An 11,906-nucleotide genomic window follows, 5' to 3' on the forward strand; every position below is an offset into this window, starting at 1 on the left:
GAAAAGAAAATAATTCAAAGACTGGATTCAAAGAAAACTGGAAAAACATAATTGAGGCAGAGTAAAATGGGGCAAATTTAGACAATAACAACATTGTAAAGAAAAACAATTTTGAAAGAGTTTAAACTGCTCTACTCAATGTAATAACCAACCAGGATTCCTAGTGAATGAAGCACGTACTCCAACTCTAATTAGAGAACTAATGAACTAGAAGTACAGAAGGAGATGTGTTTTCAGATATGACAAATATGTGGGTCTGTTTTATAGTACTATGAAAACTCATAAATGAGGAGGTATTTAGAAGGGTTGGAAGGTGAAGGTGACAATTATCAGAGATAAAAGTATAAGGATGGTAGGCAGACAGATATGAATGAAACATAATGTTTTAGAAGAGAACAGAAGATGGTTTAAAAAAACAGACAAGTGGGTCAGCTTTTGGAACTAACATGTTGAACTTACAACATTTTAAAAAGAAATAAATTAACGAAATAAAATTCACTACTTTATATATAATACTCTCTGTGGTCAGCACATGTAAATATTCAGTTTTCTTAGTGTTTGTCAAATTCAAAATTAAGCAAATTTTTTTTAAAGAAAAGTGATCAAAACAGTATATAGGGAATATATTTTGCAAGAGGATTTGTTGAAATATATCTCAAAATAAAATGTATCAAAAAATTTCAGAATAATTAAGTGAATGTCTTTGTTAAGTGGGAAAAGAGCATAACAGAAGATAAGATCACAGAAATTTTAAAAGCAACAAAAAAAACAGTCATGCATTTTCATGTAATGGGCATAAAAAGGTATCACAAACATCAATAATGTGTGGTTCTCCTAAATAGAGGAAAAGTTTATAGCCAAATAAGAGATAAGGAGGTTCACATAAGATTAAAAAGGACAATTTTGAGTATGTAAAATTTTGGATAAAAATAATGCAGCTAAAATCAGGAGAAGCAAAAAAATGGGGGAAAATATGTTTGCAACAAGTTTGTCTGAAACAAATGTCTCATTTCTAAATTATATAAAGAATTGAGTTAAAAATATAAAATTTAAGCACCACCTCTAAATGATAAATGGTCAAAAGACATGCATGGGCAGTTTTCAAGGAAAGAAATCCAAGCGATCTCAATAACCATATTTTAAAATTCTGTAAATCACAAATAATCAGAGAAATGCAAATTAAAACAACTTGATAAAAAAGATGGAAAATGCTGGAGGGGATGTAGGAAAATTGGTACTTCAACGACCTTCAATGATAAAGCTATGGATTAAACCAACCATTATGGAAAACAATTTGAAACTGTATCCCAAAACTATTAAAGTATGAATGCTCTTTGACTCAGTAATCCCATTCATAGATGTATCTCTCCAAAAATTCAAAGAGGAAAAGGAATCAATAAATATATTTATTTATGTAATACATAATACAAATATAGTTATATATTTTATCTATTTATATATTATATACTTTTGTGGCACCAAAAACTGGAAATCAAAGAAATGCTCATTAATAAAAACAGGGCTGAGAGTTACATTGTATGAATTTGATGGAATACTATTGTAGTATTAAGAAATGATGAAGTGAATAGTTTCAGAAAAAATAAGATTTGTATGAACTGATACAAAGTGAAGTGAACAGAAACAGGAAAACAGTGTATATAATAAAAGCAATATTATAAAGAAAGTACTTTGAAGAATTCAGGAACCCTGATCAACACAATAACCAACTACAATTCCAAGAGTCCTCAGGAAATATGCATATCCACCTCCACATAAAAAAACTGACAGATTCAGAATATAGATTAAAGCATGTTTTCTCTTCTTCCTTTTCTGTTCTTTTTTTTTTTTTTTTTTTGGGGGGTGGGGTGGGGGGGTGGGGAAGACCCAGCTAATGCAGCAGTTTGTTTTGGATTACTATTTTATAATGAATTTTGCTTTCTTCTTTTTATATTGGGTGCAGTAGTGGTAGAAGTAGGAAAGGAACTGGGAAATAAATGAATGTATAAGATGTATCTGAAGTCTCCCACTAATGCTTTGACAATGTTACAGAATATGTCACTTTACAATAGATATCCTTTAATCATGTGAGGGGAAGTGTGTAAGAAATCAATTCTTCATCCAACTCTAGCCAACTGAAATGGTGATCACCAAATGGGTCATAGGATTGAGGGACCAATTTTCCACCACTGAATGTAACAGGATTTTCTTGACTCTGAAGTAGTCTCTAAGGAATCATGATTTGCAATGAGTATAGACTCTAGTTCCAAACTAAATCTTTCTACTGGCAGAGTTTGTAACAGGAAGCATCTTCACCAGTGGGGAAAGAACTGAGACAATCTTAAATCCTCGTAACAAGGCATAAAATTAGAAGCACGTGACGTCATTTGATTGGACAAAGTGACAGGGCTTCTGGAATTTGGATCTGGACCTCTTTTCTGGCTGAAAAACAAAAGAAATTGTATCTAAGGCTCCTATTCTTCCTTCTCTCTTTCTGCCAGAGAACAGCCTCCTGGATTTGTTCCCCCTCTTCTGTTATCAAGTTTGAGCAAAAGAGGCAGCGTGGTATGTTCTTCTTCTTTGTCTTCCTTTCCCTAGAAAGGATCAGAGGGTCAGCCCTTCTCTCTACTTCTTTCCTCCTCTCTGCTAGAAATGGGAAAATCTGCAAAGCAGGATCCAGATTAACTCAATTAGGCTTAGAAATACCAATCCATTATAATCCTCTTTTTTAAAGGAATAGTCTGTATGTCTTATATTTTAAGGATTCTATTCTATTTTTATGATTTCCAAGTCATTTTAATAGATTTGCACATTCATTATTGTATTACTTTATGAAATAGCCCATTCCAGGTACTTGGTAGTTCAAAAGATTCTAGACTGATATATTCATTATTGAACTTAAAATTCCCCCATAATTCAAGAGTTCAGAGTTCTACTAAAGTTCTCTTTCTCAAGAAAAATTGTGTGCTTATTTTATGGGATTCTACTTTCCAGAACCACTATGACAAAGGCCTAAAAAGATCCCCAAGTTCTGGTCCCATAAAGATTTAAGGTGCCATAACATATTTAACAGCTAGCAACAGTGTTATTAACAGGGAAACAAATTCATAAGATTTGTATGTATCAGAAGACTTATACATAAAAGAAAAGGCAAGACCCAGAGAATCTCTACTTTTCAGATAACAAAAGTTGATGAATCTTCCACTTCAGTTTGTAAATAAGGATCATCAATTTTATCTAGCTCTGTATGTTTCCAAGAGAAAGATTAGTTGGACAAAAATGTTTTAATTAAAAAAAAAAAAGTATGACAGGATCCCATACTGTTTAAAAAAAATAAAAAAGCCAAATTTGGCAAAAAAAAAAAAAAAAAAAGAAGAAGAAGAAGAAGAAGAAGAAGAAGAGCATAGAAAGAGTGAGATCAAGACTGAAATGGAGAATGCTTAAAAAATAAAAAATCTTCACTATTTCTAGTGAAGATTATTAGAAACAGAATGTAGGGGTAGTTGTAGTACTGAGTGGCTTAACCATTATTACCAGTAAACTGTCTCTTTATAACCATTTTATGCCTGGCATAGTGGGCCTGGAATCAGGAGGATCTGTGTTCAAATCCAGTCTGATATTTACTAGCTGTCTAACTCTGGACATGTCAATTAAACTACTCCAATATCTTTTCCAAGAAAATCCTAAATGGAGTCACAGAGAGTCAGACACAAGTGAATGACTAAACAACAAAAACCACAACACTCATTTCATAATTTCTGGATAAACCATAAGAACTATTTAGCTAATTATTGTCATAGATTACAATGTTAAATTGTATTAAATTCATCAGAGTTTCAGGAATTGGAATAAATTTTAGAAATCATCTAGTATTCTAGAGTTCAAGCCTTATTTGAACAAGAATCTCCTCCAAAATATACTCACAATTGGTCATCAGTGACTCTGCTTGAAGACTTCCCTTTACAAGAAATCAAATTACCTCCTAAAATAGACTAATCTACCTGGGAATGTCTCTATTTAAAAGTTTTCTTGTATGAAACCAAAATATGTACCTCCATAACTTCTACCCATTGCTTCTAATTCATCCTCAGGAGACAAGAATAAATCAATCTAATGTCTCTCTAATATGTCTATTACTACCACTACCACCATAAGCTCTTCTCTATGACACTACATGAAAATATCATTAATTACATTTTACCACAAAAAGAATTAATTCATGATTATCTAGACCAATTATACACATGCCTCAAAATCATTCCATCTAGCTACCATCATCCTAACTAAAAATTGCAAGATCTAAAAGTGCAGAGGACCTTAGAAGTTACCACTTCATCCTTCATTTGACAGATGAGAAAACTAAAAGCTAGAATACAGAAGTAGAATCTAGGTGTGCAGCTAATTGTGAAAAATATCTGTCCCTGTTCTCCAACACCAGCCTTAAAAATAAGTTTGATGAAATCACATAATGTAAGAACTAGAAGTAACCTAAGATTATAGTACTGAATAGAACCCTGTGTCATCTGATTTCTGATCTCATCATTCAACTGGAAGTATCAAAATTATCAATCACCTCAAAATTATCAAATCTGAAGATCCTGTCTCAGTCCTCATTTTTTTTCTGCTTACCTGCTGCATTTGTTACTGCTAAGCACATTCTTCTGCAAGATAATCTCTCTTCTTTCCTGTCTCTCCTGATACTATTGTCTCACTCTCCCTTCTAAACTTTTCTTCAGATGGAATTTCTTGTTTTCCTCTTAAATCTTTCTGAAGTTTTCTACTGGTTCATCATCCATAGCCTCCCCACTCAACTACAGATATTCCTCAAATTTCTGCACTAGGCCCTGCTCTCTTTCTAATTCTAGGTACCTTTTCATCAGATTCCATGGATTTATTATCTCCATGCACATGACTCACAGATGTACAGATATGCAACACTGTGCTAATAGATATTTTAATTGGTTCCCCAGGGGAGAAAAAAATACATATGGGACATAGTTTTAAGTTTTAGCTTCATTTTTTTTTCATTCTTCAGAGGGAGAAGACAGACATGCAAACAGAGGTATACCGATACAGATATAGATATAAACAAGTTTCTCCCAAATCTTCAGTCCCATCTATTGGATATTTCAAATTAATTGTCCTGAAGATATCTCAAGTTTCACAAATCCAAAGCAGAATTCATCTTTCCCCCAAAACCTACCCTCTTCTTCCTCCTTTCCCTACTGAAGACACCACCATTTTTCTAGTCTCTCAGGTTTATAACCTTGGTGTTATCCTGAATTCCTCACTCATCCCTTACCCCTCCAACCCATCAGATGCTAAATCTTTCCATTTCTAGTTCCAATTCATACAACCATCACTTAGTTCAAGCTCTCATCCCTTCTCACTTGTAGTAGTACCTCCTAATTGATCTCTTTGCCTCATTGGACATAGAATGAAGTTGTTTCTTGGCCTCAAACACTTAAGTAGGTAAAGTCTTTACTTAAACTCTCTGTCTTCCTCAGTTTCCTTAACTATAAAACTTATATCTTGTAGGGTTACAGTGATAATCAAGTGAGATAATGTGTAAAAAATGCTTAGGACAGTGCCTGATAAATAGTAAGCACTATATACATAGATATATACACACATATTCATTTAATATTTTTCTCTTCCCTCTTCCCACTTAAATCCATCTTACATACCTTTGCCATAATGATTTGTCTTGAATGCAGATCTGATCATGTCAATCCCCTTCTTAAATAGCGCCAATAGATTCCAAATGCCTCTAAAATTAAATATAAGCACTTCCATTAAGCCTTTTTATCTCATTTCCAGCACATTGTCCCTTCTTAGTATCTTCACCAAACCACCTTTAATGTCTCCCCCTCTATTGGCATCTTCACTACTGCCTTAAAACATGCACATATATATCCCTCATCCTCAAAAAACCTTTCCTGACCATTTCATCCCACTAATTATCATCCTATATTTCTTCTGCTCTTTGTGGCTAAACTTCAGACCAGACAACAATTTCTATCTTCTAAAATGCAGCTTTAGACTTTTTCAACTAAAACTACTCTCTCTAAAGTTACCAAAGAGCATAATCCAATGCCCTTTTTCTCAAACATGATCTTTCTGGAGCTCTATGCAGCCTCTGACAATGCTAATCATCCTCTTCCCGTCTCTCCCAGGGGTCCTCAAACTTTTTAAATAGGGGGCCAATTCACTGTCCCTCAGATTGTTGGAGGGCCGGACTATAGTAAAAACAAAAACTTTGTTTTGTGGGCCTTTAAATAAACTTCATAGCCCTGGGTGAGGGGGATACACGTCCTCAGTTGCTACATCTGGCCTGCGGGCTATAGTTTTAAGACCCCTGCCTCTAGACTCTCAGAGCACCATTATTGTCTCCTACCTATCAAACTGTTCCTTTTTAGTCTTCTTTACTGGATCCTCGTTCATGTCATGGCCTTAACACTAAATGTCTCACAGAGCTCCAAAATGGACTCTCTTCTCCTTCTCTGGGAGGGATCACTTAATGATCAAATCACATCAAATTATTACTAAAATACAAGTCCAATTGAAAAAGGACCCCAAAACTCTAAAACTCCTTGAAGGAGAAAATCTCCTTCAACTAGGTCTCAATGAGAAGACTGCTCCAAGGAATCAGATAAAATGGTTTATCTAGGTGGGGTTGCTTCAGTCCTGAGCAAAAGAATTCCAACCCTATTCAATTAAAGAAACTCATTCAATTCTATTCAAATTCAGCTCAAGCTGAAACCCAGCTTGTAGCCAAAACTCCTGTTATAAAAGAGCCAATTTAAAATCCTCACTTTGCAGAAGTTCTAAACATGCCATACTATGCCATGCTATGCCAAGGAAGCCTCTACCCACTGGATAATATTCTTTTCCAGTGCTACCCTCCCTTTATTCTCACCTATTTCCTCTTTGATGGGATTTCTAACTTTACTTCCCAATCCCTATAATAAACCTCTTTTATCAATCTAGATCTGGGGGTTTGTAAATTCCTTTACAAAGAATTCCTGCACTGCCAGAAGGGGGTTCCCCAAAACTCCCTACCATTACACTGAATTCCAAGGGGGTGCAGGGGAGCCAAACCTCTCAATTTGGTTCCCTGAATCCCAAACCTGCCACTAGACCTTATCATTTAACTCCTCGACCACCAGAAACCCTAATCTCATTTTGGTTCCCTAAAATCTAGACCTCATCACAACTATGTAGCCTCCTTTCTCTAAATTCAAGTGGTTCCCCACTGTCGCCAAGATATTTGGCATTCAAAGCCTTACATACATTAATTATTACCTCTATGCTAATGATTCTCAAATCTACCTAACCATTCTATGGACACCACCACCCCAGTTTCACATTCTCAACTATCAAACACCTGAAAATGAATATCTAGTAGATCTCTGAAAGTCAACCTGTCCAAAACTATCCTCATTCTCTTTCCCCCTAAACCCTCCTCCATCTCCTAACATTGCTATTACAATAGAGGACAACATCATATTCTCAGTTGTAAGGAGTCATCCTTGACTGCTCATCCTTTCCTCACCCTTTCTCACCTCCCCATAATCAATCTTTTGGCAAGGTCTGTCAATTTCACTTTTTCAACATATCTTCAATACAACCTCTTCTTTCCTCTGATATTGCCTTCATCACCTAATGCCTGGACTACAGCAATAGCTTGATAGTGAGTCAGTTTGTCTCTAGTCTTTCCCCGCTCAATCTATTCTTCATTCAGTCATGGAAGTGATTTTCCTTAATAGTATTTTTTTCCAATTCCATGTAAATGTAGTTTTCAACATTCATTTTTGTAAGATTTTGAGTTCCAAATTTTTCTCTCCCTCCCACCCCCTGCAAAATATTAAGCAATAAGACACAGACTATACATGAGCAAATGATTTTACTAAAATACAAGTCCAACCATGTAGCCTCCTTTCTCTAAAATTCAAGTGGTTCTCCATTGTCTATAGGATGTTTGGCATTCAAAGCCTTACATAATTTCTCTTCCCTTACTCTTCTCAGTCTTCTAGAACCTTACTACCTTTACACTCCAGTGTCACTAGTCTCTGCTGTTTCCCAAACAAGATGCAAACTCTCAGCTCCAGGCATTGTCTCTGGCTATCCTCCACTGTCAGAAATAATTTTCTTCTTCTTTTGTTTACAAACTTCCATGTTTTTTCAAGTTTCAGCTAAAATCCCATCTAATACTAGAAGTCTTTTCCAGACCTCTTAATTTTAATGTCTTCCCTCTGTTATTATTTCCTACTTCTCTATATAGATATTGTTTGTATTTCTTTGTTTACTTGTGGTCTTTTCCATTAGAGCTTGAGTTCATGGAAGACAGAAATTAACCTCAAGTCAATGCTTAAGGACTGAAGGACTTTTGAAGCCCTTCAAAATCTGGCCCCAACCTTTCTTTCTGTCACCACAGCATGCACTGCACTCCGTCATCTACCCAAACTGGCTTGTGTTCCCACACACAATACTCCATCTCAAATAACTATGCAATTTCTCATCTCTATCTCTTAGAAGTCTTTTCCTCTTTCTAGGAACTGTTGAAACACCATGAAGCTTTTCCTGATTCCCCTCCCCCAACTCAGAGGTCCCTCTTTCCCAGTCTTGTGACTATTTCGTTGCTATTCTATTTACACTTATTCTTCATATAATTATTTTCTATATCATTAAAAGGGAGTAAGCAGGTTCTAGGAAGTAGGAAATGTTTCATTCTTTGTATGTGAATCCTTTGTGAGTAGCAATATAGAAGGCAGTTAATACTTGATGATTGATTTTGAAAACAGAGGACTTAATATCTTGGAGCAACTATTCGCTATTTGTGTGACCTGAGACAAATTAAATTGAGGTTCACCTTCCTGAGCCTCAATTTTCTCAACTATTAAATGCAGGAGGAAGAGAGGGGTGTTGTACTAGATGACCTATAAGGTACCTTCCACCTCTAGATCATTATGGTCAGCCACCTTCCCTCTTTTCGAATGAGAAAGTGCCAAGCTACAGAGGTTAAAAGATTTGGGGCAAATCACAAAGGACTGAGACTAGAACCGGTCCAAGATCATTTCAACACTATAGTAATAGTAAATAGTTACAATTAAAGTTGACAAAGCGATTTTTCCACCTCTGAGGGAACTAGTGATGAAGTAACAAACTATGAGAGTAACTTCGCCTGACTTTTATCTGGAATGTCACTCCCATCCAGCTCAGCCAATGTTGGGTAGAGTTCCTAAACCTGTTAACCAGTGAGCCACCAATTCTGCAACAGCAAGTGAGGTCCCTCGATTAGACTCACACATCCAGCCAATAGACTCTGTCATTGAAATGAGATGACTAAGGGAAGGAAAAAAAGAAGGGGGGAAGGAGGAAAAGGAAGAGGAGGAAGAGAGGGAAGAAGATAGGAGGGAGGGAAGAAAAAAGGGAGGAAGAAGGAAGAGAAGGAAAGAGAAAGAGAGGGAAGGAGGAAGAAAGGAAGGAAATATTCCTGCTTGCAGAAATTCAGCAACCTTGAGGAAACTGTACTGAGACTTTATTCAATCTTATTTTCTTTAAAAGAAATCTAAGGCCGATTTTCGAAAAAAATAAAAAGACATTTAGAAAACTGATAATGGAAAACCACGCCAACTCCACCAAATCCAAGGCGCCCCTCCAAGGATGCTCCTCCTCCTCATCAGGGCGCTCGACTCTCGCCGCCCTCTCCCCCAATCGTGCATCTGCCACCCCCACCTCCCCACCCGTTACCTCTGCGAGTCTCCGCCGCCCCCACAGATGGCCTCAGGCTGGAGTCTCGCTGGATTTATTCTCCAAATTAAAGCGAACCACCTAGCCCAGCTGGCCCCCGGCATAGAGGGATGGGTGGAGGACGTAGGAGAAATACTTTGCTGGAGGGTATGAGGAGAGGTGCTGTCAAAGCGGCTGGGGGCTGAAGGTTGACGGAATTCGGCGGCTTCTAGGACCGCGGGATCAAAAGAGAAAGGAGAAGGGGGTCGCCTAAGGGGCCGGCCCCCAGGGAGGTCAAGTTTACAACGGCCACTTCCGGTCGATGGGAGGGAGGCTGGGCTCCCACCCCGTTCACCCCCAGCCCCGCCTCTCCCCGCCCCTTCCCCCCGCGCCCTCTCCCCAGCCTCCCCATCTCTAGGATACGTGCGCTCGGAATGCGAGACTCTGATTGGAAGAGCGGGAGGCCGGGCGGGGAAGCATGGCCCCCGGGAGCGGAGAAAGGGAAAGCTGTGGGAGGCGGTGCGTGCGCCTGCGCTTGGCGGCTCTCCTCTCTTGCTCGCGGGTTCCGACCCGCCGAGCGCGCCTTGCGCCTAGGGAGGTACCTCTGCTTTTACGCACCTGCTTGCATTGGGTGCCCGACTTGGGCAGCGTGCCCAGTACAGAGCGACGGGGAAGAGCCCAAAAGTTTGACCAAGTGAAAAACTTTGCGCCAATTTGCTCCTTGATCTTTTAAGACCTTTTCATAAGTTTTAAATTTCATTCTCGACACCGCGTCCCCATCCTGATTATTGTTTTGTCACGAGCTCACAAGTCTACTGCTCCCTAATGCCTATCAATTCACATCTCTTCCTGATCTAGGATTCTCTTGCCTTTTTAACCTTATTGGTTTTACTGGTAGTCCTTGCCATCTCTATCGTCTAAGCATTTATTAGACGCCTCCCATGTGCCAGACATTGCTAAAGTGCTGAGGATACAAAGAAAGGCAAAAACAAAGAGCATTCCCGGACAGCTAAAGAAAATGCCCGGGAACCTGGAAACGGGAGTGTCTCCATCTGTAGAGTTTGGAGAGTGGGGCATTAAGGTGTAAATTAGGCTGGAAAGGTAAAGTGGTAAAGAGCTTAGAATGGCAAATTGAGGACAAAGCTTCCTTAGAGTCCTCCTGCCTCTTTTTGCTCACAGGTGCCTACGAATCTCTCCTTCCACCTGGAATGTATTGAATTCTTAACCACTCTTTAAAAGGCAAATTCGAATCCCACTTCCCCCACTTAGCCTCTGAGATTCCTTCCAGTCCTAGTTTGTGGTTTTTTAAACTTTTTTCCAATTCTACGTAAAGATAATTTTCAACGTCCATTTTTGTAAGATTTTGAGTTCCAAATTTTTTTCTCCTTCCTTCCCTTGCCTTCCCTTTCCCCAGACAGCAAGCAATCTGATACAGGTTGTGTGTGTGTGTGTGTGTGTGTGTGTGTGTGTGTATCGATTTGTGATTCTTTTATCCTCCTTTCCCCCTTGTCAGGTACACCTTGGAAGTTAAATTGCACTTCGTTTTGAACTTTAGTACATCAAAATATAGGTATCTTTGCTGTCCTATTCCCTAATGCCGGACAGTTTTAATCTAAAGTTGGTGTTTGCCTAATAACGATAGCCAAAGGACTTTATAAATGCTTCTAATATGAAATTATTAGTGCTTTTTCCCATCCTTTCCCTTCCATTCTTACCCATCCATTCCTTTTCCTATTTCACCATACCTTACATATATTTTTTCTTCCTCCTTTGGCTTCCTTTCCTCAGCCTTCTAGTGTGCTTCCCAATCTCAAGCATAAAGAAGAATATGAAGGATTTTTTTTTTGTAAACTTTAATAATACCCAGAGGAAATAAGTGATCCAAGGAAAAGATAATTCTTGAAATAGAACTATTACCCACAAACTGCCCTTCCACAAAAATTTTTCCAAGCTGGAAGGTGTGCAGGTCTTCACCATGCCTAAAAAGTACAGGAACATTCAAACCCTCTTTTGTTCATCGCTGGGGAAAGTTGATAGTGGTAATCAAGGGAGAACAATAAGTGATAGCCAGGAAGTAGGTGGGCAATTTAACCATCTCCACCCCCTTGGTGTTAAATTCAAAGTGTTGTTATTATGTTGATTATATTCAACTGAACTCCTAAGCACAGGTGACTTCC

At 38.1% G+C, this 11,906-nt stretch overlaps 1 protein-coding gene across 2 annotated transcripts in view; it reads right to left on the minus strand.

The window, feature by feature from the left end:
* Positions 1–10,078, minus strand: part of CCDC171 (coiled-coil domain containing 171) — a 451,802-nt gene extending 441,724 nt beyond the window's left edge. For both annotated transcript variants that reach the window (XM_051987110.1, XM_051987103.1), the window contains exons 1-2: positions 9,751–10,078; positions 5,685–5,767 (exon numbers count right to left, since the gene is read on the minus strand). The gene's annotated coding sequence lies outside the window, so the exon portion shown is untranslated. The remainder of the gene's footprint in view (positions 1–5,684; positions 5,768–9,750) is intronic.
* Between the last annotated feature and the right edge of the window lie 1,828 nt (positions 10,079–11,906).

The sequence above is a fragment of the Antechinus flavipes genome, chromosome 1 (genome assembly GCF_016432865.1).
Source record: "Antechinus flavipes isolate AdamAnt ecotype Samford, QLD, Australia chromosome 1, AdamAnt_v2, whole genome shotgun sequence".
NCBI classification, from domain to species: Eukaryota; Metazoa; Chordata; class Mammalia; order Dasyuromorphia; family Dasyuridae; genus Antechinus; species Antechinus flavipes.